The sequence below is a fragment of the Vombatus ursinus genome, unplaced genomic scaffold, assembly GCF_900497805.2.
Source record: "Vombatus ursinus unplaced genomic scaffold, bare-nosed wombat genome assembly UNPS02014798.1, whole genome shotgun sequence".
Lineage (NCBI taxonomy): Eukaryota > Metazoa > Chordata > Mammalia > Diprotodontia > Vombatidae > Vombatus > Vombatus ursinus.
In genome coordinates this window covers 47,669,486-47,684,035 of record NW_020954576.1, presented here as the reverse complement: position 1 = coordinate 47,684,035, position 14,550 = coordinate 47,669,486, and the positions used below count along the sequence as shown (strand labels likewise).

Sequence of the window (14,550 nt, the reverse complement as noted above, 5' to 3'; positions counted from 1 at the left end):
ATAATAATAATAATAATAATAATAATAATAATAATAATAATAATAATAGTTAACATTGAGGCAGCAGGTGGCCCAGTGTAGAAGGCTGGGCCCAGAGTCGGGGATACCTGAGTTCAAATCTGACCTTGGACATTTACTGTCTGGGTGGCCCTGTGCAAGTCACTTAAACTCTTTTTATCTCAGTTTTCTCATTTGTAAAATGGGGATGATAGTAGCACCTATTCTCAGAGTTGTGCAGATCAAATGAGAAAATAATTGTAGAGTGCTTAGCACAGTGCCGGGCACATAGAAAGTGCTATATAAATGTGAGCTAGGTGGCTTAGTGGATAGAGAGCTGGGCCTGGAGTCTGAGTTCAAATCTGGCCTCAGATACTTACTAGCTATGTAACCCTGAGCAAGTCACTTAACTTTTTGTTTGCCTTAATCCCTTGGAGAAGGAAATGGCAAACCACTCCAGTTTCTTTGCCAAGAAAACCCCATGCACAGCATTGGTGTGCCATGGTCCACAGGGTCATAAAGACTTGGACACAACTAAACAACACATTATTGTTATTATTATTTTCTGTGTGACCCTGGGCAAATCATTCAACCTCTGTTAACTTCAGTTTCCTCAACTATAAAATGGGAATAATAATAATACCTACCTGGCAAGGATGTTGTAAAGATCAAATAAGAAAATATTTGTGAAAAGCACTTAGCATAGTGCCTGGCACATAGTAGGTACTACATAAAAGCTTATTCTCTTCTCCCTTGGCATTTATATAAGGTTTTGGAAATAAGGAGGGCTGGATTAGAGATCCTTTTCAGCAGCATGGCTCAGCAGAGTAGAGGGAGTCTTGCAAATACCTATCATTAGGTATCTGAAAGGCTAACCCTCAAATGGACTGGAGGATCCCAAAAGGTCCAGCTTCTAACAAAAAGAGGAACAAGGGTCAGGAAGTCTGCTGTTGAGAATGACACATTTCTATGGCTTCATCGTCAAATCATCCCATGAGGTAGGTAGTGCAAGTAAAGTTATCCCCATTGTATAAATGAGGAAACTGAGGCGGCTCAAAGTAGAGAGGTAGGGACACGAACTAGTAAGTGTTTGAGCTCAGTTATAAACCATGACCTCCGGATTCCAAAGCCAGTGTTCTTCCCACCCCACCAGGATATGCCACTAGGACAAGAAAAGCATCCTGGTATAGTGGAGGGCCCCCTCCCCACTAGGAGTCGGGAAGATATAACTAACTATAGAGTGAAAGAAGGGGCCTCCTTGTCAACAGCCTTAGTTTATGGGCTAGTGAAGGTTAAATAAAAAAGCGACTGGAGTTATATAGAAAGGAAAGAGAAAACCCCATGTGTGACTGGAGCTGGCTGGTTTCCTTCTGCCTGGGCTCTGTTTTCTTCACGGGAGGAGACTGAGCTGAAGTGAAAAGCATGGGAAGTTAAAGAGGGGCTGGTGAACCCCATTATATCACAGTGATCTTTTCAGGGATTTCATTTTGACATCTCTGAGCTTTTTTCCCCTTTTATTCTTCTCTAGCAGATCTCTTAGCATCAGGAAGGCGGTGTGGTGTGGTCAATGAGTCTAAGCATTTATTAAGCACCTACTAGATGCCAGGTAAGCACTGGGGATACAAAGAAAAGCAAAAGCAAATAAAACAAAACCAGTCCCTGCCCTCAAAGAGCTCACAGTCTAACGGGGGAGACACCATGCAAATAAATATGAGCCAACAAAATATTTCTCTTTTACAATTCCTCCTTGGTAATATATTGTAGCCTGTTCATATCTGCCATACCTTTCTTCACTGACCTTCTCGTAATTCTTATCTTCAATTCGTCAGAGACTGTAATGTTTCACGGCTTCCAGCCACACATCACTAAACTGAGGGTAGCCTCAGAGGGAAGGTGCTAAGAGTAAGGAGGATAAGGAAGTGGTTTCATGCAGAAGGTGGGATTTTAGCTGAGATCTGAAGGAAGTCAGGGAAGCCAGAAGGCAGAGATGGGGAGGAGGAGCAGGCCAGGAATGGGGGACAAGCCAGTGTGTGCACTTGGAGATGGGGCATGGAGTGTCTTGTTTGGGGAACAGCAAAGAGGCCAGTGTCACCAGATTGCAGAGTATGTGAAGGGGAGTAAAGTCTAAGTAGCCGGGCAAAGTAGGAAGGAGTCAGGTTATGAAGGGTTTTAAAGGCCAAACAGAGGATTATATATTTGATCCTGAAGGTAGTAGGGAGTCACAGGAGTTTATTGAATAAGAGATGACATGGTCAGATACATACTTTAGGAAGATCAATTTGATAGCTGGGTGAGAATGGACTGGAGTTGCTCTTTGTTCTTCGTTTTGAAGAGGACCAATGACATCATGGGGTGATGTCCTGATTCACACGTGAATTGGATTTAAATGAGGCAGAGTTGCACAAATACCAAGGTGACTGGCAATGGCCCAGGATGCAATGGATGACCTTGGCTTCTTTGATGTCTGACCAAGCTCTAAGCACTTCACAGTGCCTGTTTCAGCCACCTTTGTGGCCGTTGGAGTACAGAGAGACCAAGTGGCAGGCTATTAAGAGCTCGGATTTGGAGTAAAAAGAATTGAGTTCAAGTGTTGCCTGGGTCACTTACTTGTGGAACCTCAAGTATACCACTTGACTTCCTGGGGCCTCAGTTTCCTCATCCACAATTGGACGAGATGGCTTTTAAGGTCCCTTTCTTAGTATCCCAAGTGTCTATGGTTTTCAAGCGCTCCAGAAGCACTTCTCATAGCCTTGAAGGAACATTTTCTACTCACAAATGATTTGGGAAAAGGGCAAATTTAGGGATAATTCTTTCCATTTCATAGAAGAGAGATTGAGATTCAGAAAAGCTAAGCTACCTGGCCAAGATCACACAGTCTTCCTGAAAGAAATGGATCCTAGGAGTTCTGAGTGGTCTAGAGACCATGCATAGATCACAGAAGGGGGCTCCATGTCAGCAGGTTTGGCCCCCAGGTTTGGAATGTTCTCCTTCCTCACCTCTGTCTCTCCTACTTTCTACAAGAAGCCTTTCCCAATTTCTTTTCATTCTAGTTCCTTCCCTCTACAACTACTTCTTATTTATTCATTCTATAGCTTATTTGTACATAGATGTTTGCATGTTGTTTCCCCTATTAGATTGTGAGCTCTTCGAGGGCAGAAATTGTCTTTTGCCTTTCTTTGTGTCCCCAATACTTAGCATGATGCCTTAAACACAGTAGGTGCTTAATAAATGTTTATTGACTGACTGACTGCCAGTTCATGACTGTGTCCTTGATTAAGCTCCCTGCTCCTATGGAGAAGAGTCTGAAGATGCAGAAGGTCCTCCAACTGCAGATACTGCACCCCCCCCCCCATATATACATAGACCTTGGTTCCACCAACGTCAGGAATTCAAACAATGAAAAGCATGAATGAGTTTGTTACTCATGGGAACCATTGGAAAAGAACAGGTGCATGTGTGGAAATCCATTCTGTTACCTTTATTCAGGGTCAGGTACTGTATATAAGATAAGAGATAAAGATCAGACCTGGGATTTTGCTGATACAAGGAATTCTGCCATGAGGAAATTCCCTTTGCTAATGCAAGTAGACACCCTCTCTGGAACTTAAACTTGCTTTACCTTAAAAAACTGAGAAGGTGAAGTGATTTTTTCAGGATCACACAGTTAATATGGATTTGAACTTAGGCTTTCCTGGTTCTGAGGCCAGTTCTTTATCCACCATATTACAGAATTGATGATAATAATAATGATGATGATAATAATAATAATAATAAGCATTTATATAGTGCTTCAAAGTACTTTATAAAGATCTCATTTGATTCTCACAACCCTGGGAGATAGGCATTATTATCTCCATTTTACAAGTGAGGAAACTGAGGCAAACAGAGGTTAAGGGACTTGCCCAGGGTCACTAAGCTAGTAAGTAGTTGAGGTAGGATTTTAACTCAGGTCTTTTTGACCCTGAGTTTAACACTCTATCCACTGCCATACTTGTCGGACTCATGATTCTCCATTCCACTGAGGAAAAACCCTGAAAAAATTCAACTTGAAGTTGGAGTGATAGATCTAAAATACAGTAACTACTGAGGGGTGTGTGTGTGTGTGTGTGTGTGTGTGTGTGTGTGTTGACAACAAAAGCATTGTGATAGGGAGGAAATAATACTTAGAATACTTTAGAATAAGAAATTTCATTTGTGCTAGTAATAATAATAATATCTAATATTTACCTAGTACTTACTGTGCGCCAGGTACTGTGCTAAGTGCTTTACAATTACTGCACGATCATTGCAGATTTATGACAAATTATTGCAAAAAAAAATGGGGTATGACCATTATGCGAAGCTTTAAAAAATGGTGCCAACATTACTTGTCTTTCATTTTCTGCCAGTCTCACACCAACTCTTCACTCAGAAAACTGTCTTTCGGCAGCTCTGTTTCCTTGCTCTTCAGTGAACACAATCACTTTCAACTTGAAGCCCGCAGAATAGTTTTTATGTTTACTCATAATCAGAAAGAAATGCTTTGCACGTTAATGTATCACTGGCAAACTGTACAGTTAGCTGTGTGGGAAAATACAAGTCTTAGCATATCACATGCCATACTCATGGCAGTTTCGCCTGCCCACCCATTCCCCTTGAGCCTACAGCTCTTCATTGGGTTGAGTGACAATACCGATAGTACTGCAGTGCCCTAAACAAACCATTCAAGTTGGCTTTTAGAAATATACTGACAATGTGTGTGGGCTGAGAATTCTAGGCTTGTGGCGCAATGTACAAGAAATAAATGTCTATTCATATGCCACTGGTGAATATATTGCTACTCTATTTACCTTTCAAGCAGTGAACAGAATTATACCATGCAACCATTACTTGATGAAAGGCTATAAACTAAATTTTGCACTGGGAAAAAAAAAAACAAACCAAACATCACACAGGGTGCAACGATTATGCAGTGGTGACAATTACATGGTGAAATACAGTATCATCTCATTTGATCCTCATAATAACCCCTGGAGGTAAGTGCTATTTTTACCCCCATTGTGTTGTTTTTTGTCCTTCATTTTCAAAGAGGACCAATGACAGAAGAGGAAACTGAGGCAAACAGATATTAAAGTGACTTGCCCAGTGTCACACAGCTAGTAAGTGTCTGAGGCCAAATTTGAACTCTGGGATTTCCTGCTTCCAGATTCAGTGCTCTATCCACTGCATTACCCAGCTGCTTCTTCCATATTCTTGATCCTGGGAAGAATTATTCAACAAAATATATAGGAAAAAAGAAAAAGGAATTCAGAAAGGGATATAACAAGCAGGGTAATTGTGTTAACAACTTGGGTCACCTAGCTGCTTAGTAGGCAAGTTATCTCACCTTTCTGAGCCTCAGTTTCCCCATGGTGATACTTTTTCAATCAAGCAATTAACAAGTATTTATCAATACCTGCTATGTACCCAGCACTGTGATGGGCGCAGGGCATAAAAAGGCTAAAATTAAACACTCTTTGAGTCACTTCTCCTCCCAAGCTGTCCATCAACAGCTAGATATTTACTGAATACTTACTGCAGTTGAGGGTACAAAAGGAAGAGAGGGCACACAATTGGTTAAGGTCTCGTGGTTTAGAAGACTGAGGACATTCCCCAATTGATAAACGGTCAAAGGATAAGAACAGACAGTTTTTAGATGAAGAAATTAAAGCTATCTATAGTCAGATGAAAAAAATGCTCTAAATCACTATTGAATAGAGAAATGCAAATCAAAACAACTCTAAGGTACCACATCACATCTATCAGATTAGCCAACATGACAAAACAGGAAAATGATAAATGTTGGAGAAGATGTGGGAAAATTGGAACTCTAATGCATTGTTGGTGGAGTTGTGAAGTGATCTAACCATTTTGGAGAGCAATTTGGAACTATGCCCAAAGGGCTATAAAAATGTGCATACCCTTTGACCTAGCAATAGTATTTGTAGGGCTGTATCTCAAGGAGATCACACAAATGTGAAAAGTACCCACATGTACAAAAATATTTATAGCAGCTCCTTCTGTAGTGGCAAAGAATTGGAAATTGAGGGGATACCCATCAATTGGGGAATGACTAAACAAGTTGTGGTATATGAATGGAAAGAAATATTATTGTGCTATAAGAAATGATAAGCAAGCAGACTTCAGAAAAACCTGGAAAGACTTGTATGGGCTGATGCTGAGTGAAGTGAGCAGAACCAGGAGAATGTTGCACACAGTAACAGCCACGTTGTGTGATGACTGCCTTTGATAGACTTAGCTCTTCTCAGCAATGCAAGGATCTAAGACATCTCCAAAAGTCTCATGATGGAAAATGCTATTCCCATCCAGAGAAAGAACTATAGAATTTGAATGTAGATCAAAGCATACTATTTACTCTTTTTTTCTGTTTTGTTTTGTTTCTTCTTTGTTGTGGTTCCTCCTACTGGTTCTAATTCTTCTTTACAACTTGACTAATGTGAAAATATGTTAATATGAATGTATATGTATAGCCTATATCAGACTGTGAGCCATCTTGGGGAGGGAGGCAGGGACAGAGGAGGAGAAAATTTAAAACTCAAAAGTTTATGGAAGTGATTGTTGAAAACTAAAAATAAATGAATTAATTTAAAAAAAGAAAAGAAAGAAAAAAAAGAAGACTGTTTGGTGTGATGGAATGATTTTACAGACTGTGCTGTTGGAAAGGACCCTTAAAGATCATCAAACACAAACTCTTCATCTTTCCATGTCAGGAAACTGAGGACCAGGTAGATGAGATGACTTGTCAAAGGAGGGGGCAAAGCCAGGACTAGAACCCATGCTCCTGAGTCCTAATCCAACCCTGTCAACCCTTCAGCAGGCAAAGTGGACCCTGCTAGGCTAGACTGGCCAACTCCAAACAATTCCAGCTCAGAAGACTTTGGGGTAGGGGGAGTGGTGTATGTTACTTTGATTTCTCTTAATGATATATTATTTCCAATCAGCTAATGCTGAGGGGGAGGAGATTGGGGGTGTGAAAGAGAACAGGATGTGAGGGGATGGGGAGGGAAGGTTGAGATAGGTGGGAGCAAGTCTCTGCCTTCCTTCTTCATGAGCACCTGTTTTCATCTCCATGATTCTGAGGGAAGAACCTCAGAAGACCTAAAGTTCATGGAATTTCCTTTATTAATCACAGAACAGAAAAACTGGAAGGGACCTAAATGATCATCGCTTCTATTGGTGCCAAACTCATAGAAATGGGAGCCACTAAGCCTTGTAAGGATCTCTGTAGGCACATATGGACTTAGAAAACCACATATTGGGGCAGCTAGGTGGTGCAGTGGATAGAGCACCGGCCCTGGATTCAGGAGTACTTGAGTTCAAATCCAGCCTCAGACACATAACACTTACTAGCTGTGTGACCCTGGGCAAGTCACTTAACCCCATTGCCTAGCCAAAAAACAACAACAACAACAACAACAAAAACACCACATATTAACATTACCTATAGTCTATTGTATTTTTATATATTTTTTAAGCATTTCCCAATTACACTTTAATATGGTTAGGGCTGCACTCAGGAGTGTTGTATAGGTTGATACCTCTAATATGGCCTCAGTTTTATAGAGGAGGAAACTGATGCCCAGAGGGATTGCTCAAGGCTACACAGCCAGCAAGAAGAAGAACCAAGCGTTAGAGTCTGAAACCTCAGTTTTCTGACTCTGGGTCCAGCACACTTTCCTTTATACTATGTTTTCTCTTCTATAAAGTTCTGTAAGAATCTGCATGCCCCTGAATTTAAAGCAAGCTAGAGGTAGAGGAAAGAAAAGAGGGAGGTCCTTTCTGGGGAGTAACTCTGGGCTCCAGGAAATAGGTCTAGACTTCCACATTGCTGACCAACTGATAAATCCAATGGATTATCTTGAAGACTATTTTGTCATTAGCTTAAAATCTGGTAAGGAGCCATCACCAGTTGCCTTGACTTTTGTCTTGCCACTGGACTCTGATGACTCTGGAGGAGAAAGTGGGGCTGATGACTTTGCACAGTTCTACCTCACTTTAATCCTATTCACACACAAGTCAAAGCATTACTCTTGTGATATCATTGGTCCTCTTCTAGAATGAAGGATGAACGACAAAATCTGGTAGAGTAACTCAATAGACTAATAAACTTTTATAACAATATATAGTATATAGCACTTTCTGGTTTGTAAAGTACTTTACTTACAATTATCTCATTTGATCTTCACAGCAGCCCTGGGCTGTTATTATCCCCATTTTATAGTTGAGGAAACTGAGGATTAATTGGCTTGCCCAGAATCACACAGCTAGTAAGTGTCTGAGGCAGAATTTGAACTCAGGTCTTCTTGATTCTAAATCTAGTGCTCTGTCTACTTCAGTACTTACTGTGTGTTAGAGACTACACTAAGTGTTGTGGATACAAGAACAAAAAACAAAAAAAAAATAGTCCCTGTCCTCAAGGAGCTTCTAGTCTATTTGGGGAGGATACCAAAGAGATACAAAATAGATATAAGGTGATTTTGAGAGGGAAGCATTAGCAGCTGGAGGCATCAGGAAAAGTCACGTGTGAAAGCGAAGATGAGCTGAGCCTTGAAGGAGACTAGAGATTCTGAAACATGGAGGTGAGGAGGAAGTGTATTCCAGGCATTGCATACAGCCAGTATGAAGCCACAGTCATGGGAGGTGGAACGCTGTGTATGAAGAAACCAGTCTGGCTGGACTGTTCTGTGAATGAAGAGGATTAAGGCCCAATAAAGATGTAAAGTTGTTTTAGGGCTGGGTCAGGAATGGCTTTAAATGCTAAACAGAGGTGTTTCTATTTGATGGTAGGGTAAATGGGGAGCCAGGGAAGTTTAATGAGGAGGGAGGAAATTCCTTCAATATTATTCTATAAGGAGGATGTAGAATAGAACTAGGGGTTTGCTGGTAAATGTTTAACAAGCGGCTCTCTGAAAAGGCTTCAGACACTTTTAAGTTTAATTTGCATTAGTAACACTTTCTCCATCACTTTCTTAAACCTTAAACAACAAAACAATAAGCCAAGCCCTGATTCGTGGCATTTGTGGTATTTGTCTATTGTGTAAATGCTCTCTCTGAAAATTTATCTGGTACCAGCACACCCCTGATAGACTCCCCATAGCCTGGTTACCACTGAGTCAGCATTCCTGGGGCAAAACAAAAACAAAATAATTGTTTTTAGGAGTTTGGAAGATCTTAGATTATCTCCCAGAGCTGGTTCCTAGGAGGTAATATTTTTAAAGCACTTAGCACAGTGCCTGGACATAGTAGGCACTTAAATGCTTATCTTCTTAGGGCACAATTTTGGGAGCTTCTCAAAGTAGGTCTACTTAAATGTAGGAGGCTTATTGTCAGGTATATATGCATGATTAAAGCAGAAATGTGGGAAAGAGAAAGACAATGAAGTCCATTTCTTAGCTTGTTTTTGTGTGTGTGTGTGTGTGTGTTTGCCCAGATTAATTTACGTGGGGGACCCAAAGTATCTTGAAGATGAGGAAAACCACAATGCCTGACATTCAGACACCCCTTTGTGTGTTATTGGAAAGATATCCCTAAAATGTTTTGAGGGGAATGAAGATTGTCAATCAAAAACTGAGTAAGGGGATTTTCTAACTCTAAGTCAGTTAGTGGCTTGGGACAGAGATGTTAGTTTTGTCAGCAGGACGAAAAAGTTCAAAGACAGTCTAACTGCCTGCAGGCTCTAATTAGTTGCTGACTGGTCTACTTCCCAAAAGAATATTTGAAAAAAAAATAACAAGGCCACCATATCTTCTGGTAATGTCTTCCCATAGCTCATGCTGGGCTTGCTTTCTGTCGAGGTTGCTCCATACCGGATGTCATGCACGCCATTTGTTTCTACTCCTCTTTACCTTCTTGTTGCTATCACCTACTGCATCACAGTGGGAGCCCTCAGCTGAGATGATAACTCTTCTCCAGAAGAGAAAAAGTGGTTCTGCCATCTGTCTTTTAACTCAAAGCTCAGGCCAAAGTATTCTGTGTCTGTAATTATCTCCTGAAAATTTAAGGACATAGAGGAAAAAGAAAACATACCAACCCCAAACCAAAGCAAAAGGGAAAGCACACTCTAACCTTTTCCTTCCTCACAGTCACTCCATCACTCCAGATGGGAAGGGGATTTGTAAACGGGGGTGCCCTCAGGTCCTAAATAAGGTATATGTCCTTGCCCTCTCAAGTATGATACATCTCCATATTTCCTTTTCCACCAACTCCAAACTCTTTAGCCCAGAATTCAAGGCTCTTCCATCATCTCTTCTCCCCACAATCTTAAATTAAAAAATTAAACTAATTTTAAAATTACTTCTTGAAAAAGAGACTTCACTAAAGCCACGTGAGTTTTGTTCACTATCTCTTTCCCCTTGGCTCTCTTTACTGATCATTTCCATTTTCTTGGGATTCTTTCCCTATTACTTTTCTTCAATACATGTCCCTTTCCTCCTCTAAAATCCAATTCAAAACTTGATTCCTCCAGGGATACATCTGATTAACTCTATCCTCACTCTGATCACTTTATATAAAGACTCAGAATCCTTGTATGCCTTGCCCTGGTGTTTCTCCATTTTTTTTTACAATCACTGAAGGTGTATCTGTAGCTCTTATAACTTTTCAGAACTAATGGATTTTTTCCATTGTTCATAGAAATAGATTGTTCACATATACTTCCCTCCCCACTCACCCCAACCCCCCACCTGCTACATGGTACACTCCTATAGGGTAGGCTCTGATTTTTTTCATCTTGGGAGCTCCCTCTAGCACCTAGCATAATGCTCTGAATGCAGGAGATGCTTAATAAATATTTGTTGAATGAACCTCCCTATCTAGATCGAAAGTTCCTTAAGGGAAGCTATTATGAAAACCTCATAATAATAACATCACATCTACATGACACTTTACTATTTACAAAGTACTTTCTTTACTAGGTAGGTGATACAATTATTGTTCCCATTTTACAAGGTGAATGAGTTCTAGAGAGCTCAAGTCACTCCCTCAAAGTCTTCTAGCTAGGAAGCATCAGGTTGAAGACTTGAATTCAGGTCTAGCTCCCAAGCCAGTGCCCACTGCATAGATACCTATATAACCTTCCTATTCTATACTGAACACAGTGGGCACTAAATATAGGACAGCCCAGAAGTCTTCGTGAAGCTTTAAACTTAAATAATTTAATGTTGGTTTCCTGAAGATATTGATTTTACAATCTGTGGACTGTTTTAAGTCTGGATTAAGAACCCTGAGGAGAAATATTAAGAAGGGAAAACCTATGGTCATCCATCCTCTTGGATATCACTAAGGAATAGCCAAACTGAACCCCAGAGGAAGAAGCCAGACATGGGAGGTCTATAAGCAGTATCTCCTCAGTGAAACAACCCCTCTGTCCCCTGCTCCCTGCCCCCACAAAAGAGACAATCTTGCTCTCTCTCTCCCTTTCAGATTTCATCCTTAATGTCCAGGTGGTTTGCCAACCTGTCTAGCTCCGGTTTTGTTCTTTTTGATGAGTGGTGGAGGTCACTCCACACCAGTTTCTCGGGCTTGGTCACTTTTTATTGTTCTCTTTTCCTTTGGTTACGTAATTATAGTCAGGAGATGCTTTTTGTTCTGGGAGCCAGTCTGGTCTTGACTCTATCCAGATCTCAAGCTTTCTGATTCCAAGGGGAGCTGTAATTAAATGGCTCCCCCTGGAGGCTACCCCCCCTACCCCTCCCATGCTTCTATGTCTGCTGGCATCACTGGTGTGGAGGGAGGAACATTACTATCTCATATGGAAGTTGGGAACATTGTATGAGTTCACTCAGAGCCCATTAGAGGTGGAAAGAGTCCCAGATACAAGGAGGATGTGGCACCTTTCTATATTTCCAGGGCAAGAGATTCCCAGTGAACACAGAAGGAAACTCTTCTCCAGCCTTAAATGGACTGGCAATCGGACACATGAGATGAAACAGATCCTCCTTTGTGTCCCCCCCCTTCTGGAGTTCTATATTCTATTCCTAAAGTGACAGAGAAAACATTAATTGTATATGATCATTTTAAAATTTACTTTGGGTGGGAGAAAGATCTACTTACCCAAGTGATTCCATGGAATGTTTGTTATCAAATAACTTCCAGAAATCTGGGTGATTTCTGACTGAAGAATCATAAGACCACAGAAAGTTTGAGCTCAAAGGGACCTCAAAGCTCATCTAGTCCAACCTCTCCATTTTATAGATGGGCAAACCGAGGTATGAGGGAACATTGGTGATACAAGTTGGACCATATTCTGGAGTTGGAATTGGGGAAAAAGGATTTCTCTTTTCAATAACAATAAGCTCTCATTTATGTAGTTTATTTTTTAAAAAGTTTCTTTTTAATTTATTTCTCTCATTGATTCTTATCCTTGTTTCTTTCCCAACCTTTTCTTCCCTAGGTTTAGAGACAGGGTTGATGTTGAAGGAAATTGACATCCACATACCAGCACACTGGACCCTGAGGGGTTATCTGGATCAAAATTCTGACTTGGGGATGAGACAATGAATTGCTTGGGCTGACTGAGGCCTCAAAAGCAGAATATGTCCCTTTCTTTTCAGGCTGAATCCCACTTAAAACTAGGCTGTAGACAGATGAAAATCTGTCCTGAGTTTTAAAATATTGGGGTTCCTAGGGTGGGCTACCTCTGTGGGGGGGTGCTCTGACGATACCACACTGTCTGTGTCTAGGGGCAGGAATCAGGAAATGCCAAGCTGGTACATTTCAGAGAAGCAGTATCAGACTGGATCTGACCACAGGCCTCAAAGTCAACTTCACCATTTCTGATGTATGATGTGTGTGGGCACAGGAATAGTATGAGCCATGAATCTGGACAGACACCCAACTGCCTCTTCCTCTCTCCTGTCTCCTCGTCTCATTCCATCCTGGGCCTTAGGGAGGCCCTTTCCCCCAACCAAACCCCTTACTAGAATCTTCTCAAATACATTCCACTAGCTCACATAAAACTATCCAGTCATACCAGGTCTTCCCTTCTCCGCATCCCACTGTACCCTCTCCATGCCATTAAACGATGGCTAACTGCTGTCTGCGTGCATAAATTGCTTGTATACCAGCATCCTTCCTACTACTTGGCATCCTTAAGTGCTCCTGGAAGAGACACCCTAGCAATCCACTATTCCCTCATCAGCTGGTTCCATAGGTGGTTGGTGATGAGGATTCTCTCTCTACCATTCTTGGCAACATCTGGACTTTACTCCCAACCAGAACTTCTGATACTGGGAAAACTGGAATAAAGTAGTGCTACTGACCTCTTGTGGCCAACTGTCCATATATTGCCTTCTTCCTTACAGGGGCATTCCAACCCACCCCCACTCTCTCTCTCTCTCTCTCTCTCTCTCTCTCAGCCCAACTTAACTCCATGTGACATGGTACTGTTCTCTCCCCAAGGCAGGGCATCTCCTGGAGGACTTTTAATGTCATCCCTGAATGCAGCTTCTATTTATGCACTCTCCAAGATGAGGAAATTGAGGGGATTGAGGGGATTAGAATAGCAAGTGATTAATTATGGGAAACAAGATGGATCTTATGACTCAGTTTTGGAGCTAGCTCAGTTCCCTTTCTACTCAATTATGGGTCTGGTCCAATTTCTGTCTCGTGAGAACACTTCATTCAATTGTGGGAATTGGGAGAAAACCTTATTGTATTGTTTGAACACAGTCTTGCACGGCTGGGAAACTGCACCACCTCTATCTGCTTTAGAGACCCTTAAACAAGGATCTAGGTTATGCTGAGCAAAAACCCAGTCAGATCCAAAGACTGATGCAAGGAGTTTTCTCACAATTGTACATCTGAAGCAACCCATGTGTCTTATCTGAAAACTGGTCCCATATTGATTGATCACTCATTGTTTCCATGTTCCTTTGATTGCTTATGGACACTTTGGAGAGTAGGATACCTTCTTTATTGATTTCAGGGACTTGCACCTTTCATTCTCCCCCTCCCAACTTGGAAAGTCCCTAGTCCTTCATCCAATTAGAAATCAGAGACTTTACCTTGCCAACAAAGTCCATATAGTCAAAGCTATGGTTTTTCCAGTAGCAATGTACAGCTATGAGAGTTGGGCAATCTGGAAGGCTGAGTGCTGCAGAATTGACACTTTCGAATTGTGGTGTTGGAGAAGACTTTTGAGAGTCCTTTGAACAGCAAGTAGATTAGATCAATCAGTCAATACTTAAAGAAATTAATTCAAGCCGTTCATACAAGTAATGAAGCTGAAGCTTAAGCACTTTGGCCACATAATGAGAAGATGGGATTCATTGGAAAAGACTCCGATGTTGGGAAAGAAGGCAAAAGGAAAAGGGGATGGCAGAGGATGAGATGGATGGATGATGTCATAGAAACAATGAACGTGAGCTTGAACAGACTTTAAGAGATAGCGAAGGTTAGAAGGGCCTGGTACGCTGTTGGGTCAGGAAGAGGTAGGCATGATTGAACAACTGGACAGCAACATTCTGTCTTACTTGATTGATTGTTTTTAATGTATAAGCGTCTGTCTTTCCCTGC

At 41.3% G+C, this 14,550-nt stretch overlaps 1 protein-coding gene across 1 annotated transcript in view; it reads right to left on the bottom strand.

Moving 5' to 3' along the window:
* Positions 1–14,550, bottom strand: part of RAB7B (RAB7B, member RAS oncogene family) — a 61,971-nt gene that overhangs the window by 16,596 nt on the left and 30,825 nt on the right. The gene's annotated exons all lie outside the window — the stretch shown is intronic.